Source organism: Cibotium barometz, chromosome 26, assembly GCF_041138505.1.
Source record: "Cibotium barometz isolate CiBa-2024 chromosome 26, ASM4113850v1, whole genome shotgun sequence".
NCBI lineage: Eukaryota > Viridiplantae > Streptophyta > Polypodiopsida > Cyatheales > Cibotiaceae > Cibotium > Cibotium barometz.
The window spans coordinates 12609729-12625229 of record NC_141071.1 but is presented as its reverse complement, the minus strand read 5'-3'; positions in this window follow the sequence as shown (position 1 = coordinate 12625229).

The window sequence follows — 15501 nt, the reverse complement described above, 5'->3', positions numbered from 1 at the left end:
TCTAATCACTTTGTTAATGATGTTGATTCTAGCATTTGATCCACCATAGCTCATCACATTGTTGTAATTTTAACATAGATATGGCAAGAAAGTCTGAAATTTCGAGGCATCAGGTGATATAAAAAAACACCATGTATCACTTTCAGCCTCATCAGAATCATGGTGGTTAATGAGAGATTCTATCTCAGCATCGCACGCTGGTTGCAAGAGGTGTGGATATACTGCCCTGCAAACCACTTGTGATGCCGTCTCTCTGCTGGGTCGTCAGGGAAATATAGATCCTCAAAATGGCGTGCGAGTCTGGCCCGGCTCGTTCGAGTTGTAGCGGAAGAGATGAGATGCTCGAAAAGGTGAACGCAATCATGTCTTGTGATTGGGTGAGGTTAGGAACACCAGATAAGTGTGGAACTTCCATCTATAAAATCCAATTCTTTGATTAAAAATCTTCATTAATGAAGCTTAAGGAATGAAAATACAATATGTAAATGCTCTTTCTGAGTTTTTTATTACAAACTTTTGATAAGAATTCATTTCTCCTTATTAGCTTTCAACAAAGCTCTGATACCAGCTGTGGGACCTCTGCCCCCTCCGATGTCGGTGGCGGCGAAAGCAGCATTAGCCTCTCGCGCAGGGCAAGGATCCACACTCGGGGCCTTGCCCACGGATATCCGGACAAGAGACTAGCCCGACGGTTCCTCTGAAATCGAGCCTAGAAAAACTTCCCTCGCCCGGAAGGCATGGGCGATTCCACCAGGGAAAATCTTCGAACGGGAGAATTAATCTAACGAGTCAAAGTCTTAATTATTCAAACTCATCCGACCAAACCTGAAGTCACATGGTCAGATCAAAGAAGAGACTTGCACTTGGTCTATAGAATCACCACTTTTTTCCACCTTTAAAATGAGGCACAACCGCTGGTTACCTCCCACAGAACAAGGGTCTTCTCATGACTTAATCTAACTAATCGTAACTTAATGGTATCGTTGGAATTTCCTGATCCAACCTCCCAACCCGCCCATGGGTTAGCCAACTACCCGCCGACCATTGTATTGGTGGGATTCCTTTATAAGGATTTGGTTATGTTTTGCTTAGGTACTGAGGAAAAGAGTTCCCATGCCCCCTAGCCACCCAGCATTTTATGCAAAAATTAAGGTAGGCATACCACGTACACACCCAATATGAAATTGCCATTATAACAGAATCGGCTGTCTTTAAAACAATCCTTGAATGAAAATCATAATATTGTTGATCATCATCCTCCAAAATTCTAAGTCCATTGTATTACAAATATGTCATCTGGACTCTCCATTTGTTGAAGACCAGCTGGCCAACCAACGAGATCCAATATCAAAATTTGATTCACAAAAGTCATTCTTTTTAGTCCATCTGAATCTTTCTCGACACATGCATGGGTGTCCTAGCAACTGCGAGCCCATGCATCACCTGGTCAAAACCCTCTAGGATCCTACTTACGTGTCCTAGTACTTCACTCAGGAGACCGCTTCGTCGGTCCTCGCCCATAGTACCGGAAGCGCACCATTTTAACCGTACCGAGGCTGGTCAAGGCCTCGACAGGCTTTGTCGCGAGGAGCGACGTCTCTCGATGACTCCCCGCCAACTGTTGCAAACGAGCCTCTTCTTAGATTAAACACATACCAAATGCTTCCTCCAGTATTCTTGCGTAAAACAATTCTTAAAACGAAAACAGAGGTTCTATGCAAGTAAAATTCCTAGTTTGAGATTGGTTCCACAAAACCCTTTTTCCTTAATCCATAATCACGTAATGAGAATCCTTGATCTCTCATCACGGTAATCTACCCATCATTTGATTGACTATCAAACTAGATTCTTGGTGATTTTGGTCAAGGAAAAACTAGTTAATTTAACGGTACTCTATTCTTTGTATTAATAACTGGAATCGGTCCACAAGGTTTTTGCTTGATTGAGATCAAGAGATGGACAAGTAGGTTTACTGACCGTCCCTCTCGTGGTCTAACCAAAAGAAAGATGTGAATGAATGGATGAGATATAATGTGATGTGAATCGGGATGTGAATGAATGAGATGTGATGACATGTGAATGTGAATCGGGATGTGAATGAATGAGATGTGATGTGAATCGGGATGTGAATGAATGAGATGTGATGACATGTGAATCAAATAGATGTGAATGAATGGATGAGATGTAATGTGATGTGAATCGGGATTTGAGTGAATGAGATGTGATGACATGTGAATCGGATAGATGTGAATGAACGGATGAGTGTGTGATGTCATGTGAATCGAGATGTAAATGAATGATATGGGATAAGAATGGATGATATGTGATGAAAATGGATGTGGATGTGTATGTGATAAAAAGAGTTGTGAATGTGTATGTGAAGAATGGATGTGGATGTGTATGTGAAGAATGGATGTGGATATGTATGTGAAAGAATGGATGTGGATATGTATGTGAAAGAATGGATGTGGATGTGGATATGTATGAAAGAATGGATGTGGATGTGTATGTGAAGAAAATGGATGTGAATGTGTATGTGAAGAATGGATGTGGATGTGTATGTGAAGAATGGATGTGGATATGTATGTGAAAGAATGGATGTGGATGTATGTGAAAGAATGGATGTGGATGTATGTGAAAGAATGGATGTGGATGTGTATGTGAAAGAATGTGACGAATGTGACGTGATGTAAAGAGATGTGATGTGACATGAATATATGTGGATGTGAATGATAGATATAGATGTGATATGATGTGGATCGGGGTAGATATGAATGGATGAGATGTGAATGAATGTGATGTGATGTGATGTGAAACGGGATAGATGTGAATGAATGAGATGTGATGTGAATGGATAAGATGTGAATCGGGATAGATGTGAATGAATGAGATGTGATGTGAGGTGATGTGGATCGGGGTAGATATGAATGGATGAGATGTGAATGAATGTGATATGATGAGATGTGGATATGGGTAGATGCGAGCGGATGAGATCTGATGAGGATAAATGAGGAAAGATGTGATGAGAAGAAAATGATGTGATTGGATGAGAATGGGAATACATATGAAATGGATGTGGATTAAATAATGTGGATTGATGTGGAACAATGTGGAAAGACAAGAGTTCGTTATAGAAACTGTATTTATGACTTATTTTTAAATGATTGTTTTATGTCAAGAATGTTGGGGAAGCATTTTGACCGTCTTATGAATGAGGTCTGGAGACCTATCTAATAAAGTTGCAACAGCTGACGGAGAGTCAATGGAGGACGTCTCACATAGCAAGGTCGGCCGAGGTCTTGACCAGCCTCGGTTCGATTTAAATGGTGAACTTCCGGTACGGTGGATGAGGGACCAAGGAAGCAGCCTATGAGTGAAGCTCTAGGTGACCTGCGAAAAGGATATCCTAGAGGGTGCTGACCATACGGTGCTTGGGCTTTGGGTCGCCGAAGATACCCACACGTGCGTCAGGGAAGATATTTGGATCAAGGAGTAAGTTGTTTTCTGAATTCGGGCATGGATCTGGTTGATTGACCTTGCTGGTCCTCAATGGATGAGTCCACAGCTCTTTTATATGGATCTGTTGTGGTTGATCTTGCTGATCTTCAACGGAGATTCCATTTTCATTTTTATAAGTGAATATATTGTTGGGTACTATGGAGCTAGGAACTATCAAAAAGGCCCCTGAGTGGACAGGTGGTGAGCATTCTGGTTGCCAATGATGCCATAGGTACACCGATGAAGGAAAAATTGGAAATTAGGATATTCAACCGGATATTTTGGAGGATTATGATCACTGATACTATAGTTTCAGTAAAAGATTGTTTTAAAGATAACTGAATCTGTGAAAAAGGCAATTTCATATTGGTGGTGTGACTAGTTTTAAGTTTGCATAAATATCCGGCTAGGGGGCCTGGGAAATTTTTTCCCTGGTACCCAGGACAAAACCTAACCAAATTCTTAAATGGATCCCATCACTACAGTGGTTGGGCAGGTGGTTAACCCATGGGACTGGATGGGTAGGCTGGACTGATGGATCCCTAAAAAGAGACTCAATTTTTGTTATGGTACGATAGATGAAGTAAATCTCGGATAAAAATTGTTCTATGGAAAAGAATCAATGGCTGTGCCTCTCAATGAGGAAAAAAGCATTGGTCTCTATGATCCAAGTGCAAGTCTTTTCCTTGATCTAACTATGGGACTTATGGGTTTAGTCAGATCAGTTCAGTTAGTTAAGGCTCTTGACTACGTTAGAGTAAATATATCACGGAGGAATCACCCTTTTCGGGCGAGGGAAGTTTTTTCGGGTTCGGTTTTGGAAGAACCGAGGGATTAGTCTCTTGTCTGAATATACGTGGACGAGGCCCTGAGTAAGGGACCCTGCCCCACGCAAGAAGTGCTACTTCCGTTGCTAGCACCCCAAAATTTGTTGCGCTGAGGGGACAGGGATCTTTCAGCTGGTATCAGAGTGAATTAGCTAAAGTGGATCAACCGAGAAGCCAAAAATGTCAAAAATTTATGAAGTAACAGTAAAAAGTTAGAAATGTGTGATGAAATTCATACAAATTGATAATCAGATTGAAATTCATAAATTAGTAATTGGGTCTTCAAATGGAAGTACCGCAATTGTATGGAATCCGTGACTTGCTTGAGGCCTAGACGTGATGGTATTTACCTTAAAATTCCACGAACTATGACTACCCGTATATACCGAGGGTATAACTATAGCTCTTTACTGGCAGTATATACGAGTAAATCTAAGACCTTGAAATTATAAGCAAAAATGCTATCCAAATGATGAATTCAAATGTGGTTGATATGATTTTAAAACTCTGGTTGAGAACTGATGAGTTGATTTGGATTCTGATTGAAAAATGATGATTCCTGAATTTTGATTGAAAAGCGATAAGTTGAGCAAATGTTATTCTTATTAAATTTGATTTTTATGCATAGAAAGATGCATAAAGGATTTTTATTTTATAAAAGTGTTATTCTTATAGAAATTGATTTTTATGCATAAATAGATGCATAAAGAAATCCTTTTTATTTTATAATTGTTATTCCTATTAAATTTGATTTTATGCATAAATAGATGCATAAAAGGATTTTTTTTAAATAAAAGTGTTATTTCCATTGAAGTTGATTTTTATGCATAAACAGATGCATAAAGAATTTTTATATCAAAATTAGAATTCTCTTAAATTCTATGTTTGAATTCTATGAGTATTTGATAAATAAATAATTAAATACTCTAAGAGAGAAATTTCTATCGTTTTATATTCACACAAATTGTAAAAAGAAAATTCAAGAAATCTATCGAGATCGAAATATTCAGATAAATGATTAATTTATTCCTCATTGGAATTCGTAACTAATATAGAAATTAGTTACATGAATATTCAAAGAAAGAAATTCAGTAAAATAGTAACTGAATTATCAAACCTTTTCGAGAAAGATAATTCAGGAAAAATCTTATCCAACTCGAACCTTGAATCAGATAGATGTGAATGAATGGATGAGATGTAATGTGATGTGAATCGGGATGTGAATGAATGAGATGTCATGACATGTGAAATAAGATAGATGTGAATGAATGAGATGTGATGAGATATGATTTGAATAGATGTGATGAGATGTGAAACAGGATAGATGTGAATGAATGAATGAGATGTGATGTGAATAGATGTGAATGAATGAGATGTGATGTGAATAGATGTGATGAGATGTGATGTGAATCAGATAGATGTGAATGAATGGATGAGATGTAATGTGATGTGAATCGGGATGTGAATGAATGAGATGTGATGACATGTGAATCAGATAGATGTGAATGAATGGATGAGATGTAATGTGATGTGAATCGGGATGTGAGTGAATGAGATGTGATGACACGTGAATCAGATAGATGTGAATGAATGGATGAGATGTGATGACACGTGAATCAGATAGATGTGAATGAATGGATGAGATGTGATGACACGTGAATCAGATAGATGTGAATGAATGGATGAGATGTGATGTCATGTGAATCGGGATGTAAATGAATGATATGGGATATAAATGAATGATATGGGATGTGAATGGATGATATGTGATGAAAATGGATGTGGATGTGTATGTGATGAAAATGGATGTGAATGTGTATGTGAAGAATGGATGTGGATGTGTATGTGAAGAATGGATGTGGGTGTGTATGTGAAGAATGGATGTGGATGTGTATGTGAAAGAATGGATGTGGATGTGTATGTGATGAAAATGGATGTGAATGTGTATGTGAAGAATGGATGTGAATGTGTATGTGATGAAAATGGATGTGAATGTGTATGTGATGAAAATGGATGTGAATGTGTATGTGAAGAATGGATGTGGATGTGTATGTGAAGAATGGATGTAAATGTGTATTTGAAGAATGGATGTGGATGTGTATGTGTATGTGTAAATGAATGATATGGGATGTAAATGAATGATATGGGATGTGAATGGATGATATGTGATGAAAATGGATGTGGATGTGTATGTGATGAAAATGGATGTGAATGTGTATGTGAAGAATGGATGTGGATGTGTATGTGAAGAATGGATGTGGGTGTGTATGTGAAGAATGGATGTGGATATGTATGTGAAAGAATGGATGTGGATGTGTATGTGAAAGAATGGATGTGGATGTGTATGTGATGAAAATGGATGTGAATGTGTATGTGAAGAATGGATGTGGATGTGTACGTGAAGAATGGATGTGGATATGTACGTGAAGAATGGATGTAGATGTATGTGAAAGAATGGATGTGGATGTATGTGAAAGAATGGATGTGGATGTGTATTTGAAAGAATGGATATGGATGTGTATGTGAAAGAATGTGATGTGATGTGACATGAATATACGTGGATGTGAAGAGATAGATATGAATGTATGGATAGATGTGGGTAGTCGTACATATGAACGATTGGATGGATGTGGATGAATGAGATGAGATGTGTATGAACGATTGGATGGATGTGGATGAATGAGATGAGATGTGTATGAATGAGATGTGATGTGGATAAATGTGATGTGATGTGGATTGGGGTAGATATGAATGGATGAGATGTGAATGAATGTGATGTGATGTGATGTGATGTGATGTGATGTGAAACGGGATAGATGTGAATGAATGAGATGTGATGTGAATTGGGATAGATGTGAATGAATGAGATGTGAGGTGAAATGGATGTGATGTGGATCGGGGTAGATATGAATGGGTAGTCGTACATATGAACGATTGGATGGATGTGGATGAATGAGATGAGATGTGTATGAATGAGATGTGATGTGGATAAATGTGATGTGATGTGGATTGGGGTAGATATGAATGGATGAGATGTGAATGAATGTGATGTGATGTGATGTGAAACGGGATAGATGTGAATGAATGAGATGTGATGTGAATTGGGATAGATGTGAATGAATGAGATGTGAGGTGAAATGGATGTGATGTGATGTGATGTGGATCGGGGTAGATATGAATGGATGAGATGTGAATGAATGTGATGTGATGAGATGTGGATATGGGTAGATGCGAGTGGATGAGATGTGGATATGGGTAGATGCGAGTGGATGAGATCTGATGAGGATAAATGAGGAAAGATGTGATGAGATGAAAATGATGTGATTGGATGAGAATGGGAATACATATGAAATGGATGTGGATTAAATAATGTGGATTGATGTGGAACAATGTGGAAAGACGAGAGTTTGTTATAGAAATTGTATTTATGACCTGTTTTTAAATGACTGTTTTATGTCAAGAATGTTGGGGAAGCATTTTGATCGTCTTGTGAATGAGGTCGTGGAGACCTATCTGATAAAGTTGCAACAGCTGAGACGGAAAGTCACTGGAGTACGTCTCGCGTAGCAAGGTCAACCGAGGTCTTGACCAGCCTCGGTTCAATTTAAATGGTGAGCTTCCGGTACGGTGGATGAGGGACCAAGGAAGCGAGTTATGAGTGAAGCGCTAGGTGACCTACGAAGGATCCTAGAGGGTGTTGACCATATGGTGCTCAGGCTCTAGGTCGCTAAAGATACCCACACGTGCGTCTCGCGGAAGATATTTGGATCAAGGAGTAAGAGTTGTTTTCTGAATTCGGGCATGGATCTGGTTGATTGGCCTTGTTGGTCCTCAACGGATGAGTCCATGGCTCTTTTATATGGATCTTTTTGTTGATCTTGCTGATGTTCAACGGAGATTCCATTTTTATTTTTATACGTGAATATAGTGCTGGGTACTATGGAGCTAGGAACTATCGAAAAGGCCCCTGAGTGGACAGGTGGTGAGTGTTATGGTTGCCAATGATACCATAGGCACACCGATGAAGGGAAAATTGGAAATTAGGATATTCAACCGGATATTTTGGAGGATTATGACTAGTGATACTATAGTTTCATTAAAAGATTGTTTTAAAGACAGCTGAATCTGTGAAAAAGAAAATTTCATATTAGGTGTGTAAGTGGTGTGACTAGTTTTAAGTTTGCATGAATATCCAGCTAGGGTGCTTGGGAACTGTTTTGGTACCCGGGACAAAACCTAACCAAATTCTTAAATGGATTCCATTACTACAGTGGTTGGGTGGTTGTTTAACCCACGAGACTGGATGGGGTTAGGCTGGACTGATGGATCCATAAAAAGAGACTCAATTTCTGTTATGGTACGATAGATGAAGTAAATCCCGGATAAAAATTGTTCTAAGGAAAAGAATCAAAGGCTGTGCCTCTCAAAATGAGGAAAAAAGCGTTGGTCTCTATGATCCAAGTGCAAGTCTTTTCCTTGATCTGACTATGGGACTTACGGGTTCGGTTAGATCAGTTCAATTAGTTAAGGCTCTTGACTACGCTAGAGTAAAAATATCACGGAGGAATGGCCCGTGCTTTCTGGGCGAGGGAAGTTTTTCCGGGTTTGGTTTTGGAAGAACCGAGGGATTAGTCTCTTGTCCGGATATATGTGGGCGAGGCCCCGAGTGAGGGACCCTACCCCACGCAGCAAGAAGTGCTACTTCCACTGCTAGCACCCCAAAATTCATTGCGCTGAGGGGACAGGGATCTTTCGGCTATGGTATCAGAGCGAATTGGCTAAAGTGGATCAACCAAGAAGCCAAAAATGTCAAAAATTTATGAAGTAACAGTAAAAAGTTGGAAATGTGATGAAATTCATACAAATTGATATTCACACTGAAATTCATAAATTAGTAATTGGGTCTTCAGATGGAAGTACCGCAATTGTATGGAATCCTTGACTTGCTTGAGGCCTAGACGTGATGGTATTTACCTTAAAATTCCAAGGACCGTGACTACCCGTATATACCGAGGGTATAACTGCAGCTCTTTACTGTGGCAGTATATACGAGTAAATCTAAGACCTTGAAATTACAAGCAAAAATGCTATCTAGATGATGAATTCAAATGTGGTTGATATGATTTTAAAACTCTGGTTGAGAACTGATGAGTTGATTTGGATTCTGATTGAAAAATGATGATTCTTGAATTTTGACTGAAAAGCGATAAGCTGAGCAAAACCACAATGAGGATGATTGGGACGAGTCCCTGTGATGATGTTCGTAACTGGAATGACGATAATGACTTCAGCAAATCACTATGAGATTAGTGGATTGTGTTGACAGATTGCTACTGTTAACACTTAACCCAGTGGATCAAGTTAAGGGATGACAAATTAAAAACCTGTATAATTGCAATTCCCATGGAGGAATTTTCAGATGGAAATTTCGGTCTAATGGACCATTATTGTGTTAAGGATATGAATGATATGATCTGAATGAATTGTTATCTGATGATGAGTTCTATATAAGGGATCTTTATCCCATGATTATGTTGGGTTGACCAGACTATAAGGAGCCCCGGAATCAATTGGATCTTAAGGGAAAGAGTTGTCCTCTAGTTTGCGAGATGAGGAGATCTCGCTTTTTTTAAGTGGGGTAGAATGTAAGATTCCTCCCTCTAGATTTTGAGGTGTGCTGGTGTAAGAACCTCCCCTTCTGATCTTATAATTATTCCCTTCTCTGAAATAAAAGAAAGATCTTGTTTTACCCTGTTTTGGTCTAGAGAGAGAAAATGTCTAGATGGAGGTAATTCAAAATTAAGATATTTTTGGATATAAAAATCCTGCTAGTGTCTAAAATGGTTTCCCCTGAAACAAAATTTTAAAAAGAACTTTCCAATGTGCAATTCGAATTAATTGAAAATAGGTATAAAGGACCTTAGCCTAAGGGTCTAGATTTTCAGAAATTTTTGAATTATGGTCCAATTAAGTTTCCTATGGGCCAATAGGATCGATCCAAGTGTAGGGAGGAGATAAATTGAAGAGTAAAAGAACCCCCCCCCAAAAAATGAGTAAATTCCCACATAAGATGAAGAGTGGACTAAGGACCAAAGAAAAGAAATAAAAAACTGAGTTTTGACACCTCAGTGTGGGGATCTCCCCTCATGAAGTAGGTGCCTTTTTCTCATCATTACCCCCAATTTTTAATCAATAAAATGAGATATTTTCATCTCTCCTCTCTCCTTTTTCAAAACTAGATCCAAAAAGTAAGCTAAACTGAACCAAAAATGGTCAAAAATTGACCAAACTGATCTAGAAAATTCTAGAATCAGTTTGCTTGGTTAGAGGCTCACTTCTTCCTATAAATAGAAGCCTCCCCCTTTGTAAAAGCTTAATGGTTTTTATGCACTGTTACTCTACTCCTGTCCTAAGCCATCTACATTGAATTTTTTAATAATTCAATTATTTTTGGCCTAATCCTCTCCAAAGTGAATTGGTGGCCATTATTGCTTCAAACAATAGTAGAACCCTCAATCCCTCAAGCCAAAGGAGAGCTTACAAGCTCCATGTAAGCTAATTTTCTTACTTTGTTTACAAATTTTGATGAAAAATCTATGGTTTTCTTGATTTTTATGTTTTGCAAATGATTGAATTAAATTCAAATGCTATGCCTTTGATGAAAAGGCTACCCCTTTCTCTTCTTTACATTCCAACCTTTCTTAATCCTAGAAAGATTAACTAAGTGATTAATTAAACTCTTCTTATTGTTTACTCTCTTGAATTTAGAAAATTATGTAGATTAGAGTTCTATAATTCTAAATTGGGTTAATTAAGTTAAGTGGAGAAAGATAAAAATGAGAAATGGTCAGCCATACAAAGGAGGTTATGGTAAAATTTTCTAGAATTTTGTGAAAAAGAAAGTTTTTATATTATTCCAAAAGAGTAATTCCTACCATTTTTGCATCTTAAAAAGAAATATTCTAATTACTCCATGTACATATTCACCTATGAATATGCATGGATATCACTGATATTAATTATTAAATTTGATTTCTATGCATAGAAAGATGCATAAAGGAATTTTTTTGATTACAAAAGTGTTATTCTTATTAAATTTTAAAGGAATTTTTTTGATTACAAAAGTGTTATTCTTATTAAATTTGATTTCTATGCATAGAAAGATGCATAAAGGTTTTTTTTAATTACAAAAGTGTTAATCTTATTAAATTTGATTTTTATGCATAGAAAGATGCATAAAGGAATTTTTTTATTATAAAAGTGTTATTCTTATTAAATTTGATTTCTATGCATAGAAAGATGCATAAAGGAAATTTTTTTATTACAAAAGTGTTATTCTTATTAAATTTGATTTCTATGCATAGAAAGATGCATAAAGGAATTTTTTTAATTACAAAAGTGTTATTCTTATTAAATTTGATTTTTATGCATAGAAAGATGCATAAAGGAGTTTTTTTTATTATAAAAGTGTTATTCATATTAGGTACTAGACCACATGGAGAGTTAACCTCCTTAATTACACCTGGCACACTAACTTGGAAGCAAACCAAGAGTCCTTCACTATGGAAGAGACCACATCAATTATATAGGGTATAAACCCCATAAAGCTTCTGACGAGCTAGCAAGAATGGAGTCTAGTGAGAGCCAGGTATTCATTGAATCATCAAGGGCTAAAAGGGCTCAAGTAGCTCAAAGAGATGAGTGAATAGTGAGAATGTGAGGTGCAACCATAGAATTAATCAGCTGGTTCTATGCGGTATAGTGCTACGAAGACTGTAAAAGTTCTAATCTATATTGACCATGACATAGTCCTCTTGGGGTGATGGTCACATCTAGCATTGCCAAGTCATGAACTAGAGATCCTTGACAATATAAAAATCATCTTGAACTAGATATCCTTGACAACCCAAAAATCATCATCATCTTGCTACACATAATGGACACGAATTCAATGTAGATATGGAAGAAAACATATGTATCCCCATAAAACTCCTCCAGTATCAAGTCATTTGGTGTACCTACTAGACCACAAGGACCTCATTTGATTCCATGAAACTTCAAGAGCTTGCACAAAGATCTTGTTGAGGCTCAACCTCCAAATGTAGTGGATATAATTTTTATGAATATAGTTCGAGCCAATCAAGGTGACATAGGCCTGTGTATATGAGGATACCCTTGGTAATGTCTACACTATGACCATCGACAATGTTGTACAAAGGGATGGAAACCACAAGTTTCTAGATACACCCTTAGTCCAGTAAGTGTTATCATCCAACTTGTGATTAAACTATGTATACAGATGAGGATATGAATACATATATCCAAAAACAATCAAAGAAGAAAGAGATACAGAAGATCTAGGTAGGGGGAATATTCCCATCCCCACTAGAGCATAGAACTTTAAGGCAAAGATAAGTAAGGACTTATATTGAGGAAATCATTTTAAGATCAGGAAGTTCTATAGTCAGAGGAGAATTTTCATTCTATTTCACAAGGGAAACTACCCTAGTAGGCGACAAAGCCAAAGTTAAGCTTTCCTCCACATTCGACCATATAAGGGATGAGCTCGCGTATCTCGGGCTTCAGTTGTTGTTATGAGAACCAGTAGGTAAGAAATTGCACCTTTTGAAAAAACCAAATTGGCATCCCCAATCAAACCAATAGTACTAATCCATTTAAGATGGGGAACTATAAGAGTTGAGAGCAATGAATATAGAGCCTACGATGGGGAATTGTAAGAGTTAAGATCCATGACTATAGAGCCTCAAGCATACCTAGAGTATTGGTATATGAATAACTAATGACACATTTAGGATTCATACCTCTTGAGAAACCAAGGGAAGTATCTTTTAGGGCACCAGCCTATGGTTATGTGGGACCATCCTATACTAAAGTACCTCCCACTACAATGGATTTGCAGCCAATATACTAATAGAAGAACCAACTAAAACAAAGGCCCAAGCTCATATAGCCCATGAAAAATGAAAAAAACTACAAAAGCCATTTAATTAGACCCATAAAGAGAATGAGAGAGAAAGTGGAATATAGCCATCCAAAGATAAGACTCTCTCATAGCCAACCTAATTTCCAAGTTTAACAGAATGGGAGATCCCTATAGCCATTTGGTCTCTTTCAAGCAAGTTTGTATAGTAGAAAGGGTGACTAATCTTGGAATGAACATAGATGATTGTCACACTTGGAAAGTAATACTTTGCTTTGGTTTCAAATGCTACAATATTCACCAAAAGAACCATAGAAGACTTGGAAAGTAATGCTTTTCTTTAGTTTCAATGCTATTATACTCACCAAAAAAACCATATAAAACCAAATTCCAACTATAATAGCAACCATCGTGTGATTATTCCTTTGGTACAAGGCTTATTCACTAAGTACAATAAGGCTTGATGGTCCACGAAGAATATGAATTTGTTGGCCAATTGGTAATGTCGATACTTCTTGACAGTGTAAACCATGGCCAATCCTTCTCTCTCTATGGTGGTGTAGTTTACCTCTGCATCATTTAATTGATGGACTAGCGAAGCAGACTACTATAGATAGTCCAATTTGAACTCACCGGGCTGGGCTAGTATGCATCCAATAGCAAAGTTTGATGCATCAATATGCACATGAAATATGAGGTCCCAATTGGGGGGTCGTAGAATTGGCGCGCTAGCCAATACCTGCTTTAGTTGATCATATGCTTCCTAGCATTCCTCAGTCCATTCAAAGACAATGAGTAGCTTGTACAATGGCCTCGCTATTTTAGCATAGAAAATTATGAAGCGGCGGTAATACCCCACGTGGCCCATAAATCTTTGCACACCTTTGTAATTAGTGGGCAGTGGCAGCTCCAATATCAACTTGACTTGGCTATCATCCGTGGATATACCGTTCTTTGAGACAATGTGTCCCAATATCACACCATGTTTTACCCAAAATTGGCACTTTAAAATGGGTTCAGGGATATGCGATATAATCGACATCACTCGAACACCTTCCTTAAGCAAGCCAGATGGTCCGCCCATCGAGAGGGTGCACACAGATCATCAATGAATACCTCCAACCACTTCTGCAACAAGTAGTCTTTGAAGGTTGTGCACATCAATCGTTGGAATGTTGGTGAGGCATTGGTGAGACCGAAGGGCATGACTTTATATGCAAATGTCCCCCACATTGTATTGAAAGCGGTTTATGCTGGTCTTCTGGTGCTATTAACACCTGATTGTAGCATGAAAATCCATCCAAGAAGCTGTAAGCTTCTTCACTAGCCACTCTCTCCAAAACATGTTCCGTATAGGGTAATGGATAATGGTCTTTCCTAGTAGCTGTGTTGACCTTTTTAAGATCGACACATACCCTAGTTTTCCATTCGTTTTTGGCACTATTATGATTGGTGACAACCAATCCGTATGTTCTATCTCATAAATGAAATCTGCAGCAACAATGAGCTTGTCTATTTCCTCCTTTACAATTGTCGCATACTTCGGATTCATCTGGTATGGTTTCTGCATGGTTGGTCTTAATCCTTTCAATGATTGGAATCGTATGCTGCACTATCTCAGGTGGTACACCCTTCATCTCCTTGTGTAAATCCAGGCGAAACAGTCCTTAAATTCCTTAAGGAGGGTAACAAGCTCATCTTCTTTAGCCGAAGTCAAGTCCTTAGCAATGTATATGGGTCTGGTTTCCTTCCCTGGTCTCATAATATCAACTTCCTTGACTTCCGCCAGGCCATCGTATGATGTGGATAGCCTATCCTCCTTAACCCTTGTTGCTGTTAGTCGGACCACTTTCCGTTCGCCATCACAACAGTGTAGGTTTTGAAGTGGTTTGGCATCAAGAGAAATTCTGGTTTATCCTCATTCTCACTTTTTATTTTAGCCATGACTTTTCTAGCCTCACATTCAGCTTCTGCCAAAGCTTTATTCCGTTTTCGACGCCCATCTTTTGTAAGCTTAGGTGTTTCTGGCTCTTAAAGGGTGACTGTCTCCTTGTGTCTTTGTTCCAGTGATATCTTACTCAACTCCTCACCCCAATCCTTAGAAAACTCATTGTGTACCTTAGTGGCTTTGAGGTATCTCAGCCACTAGGTATCCGTGGGTTTTCTTCGTAATAGGGCATTTTGTCGGGTAATATATCGTTTCTGTTTTCGCCATCTTATGGGGCGTTGAGCGTT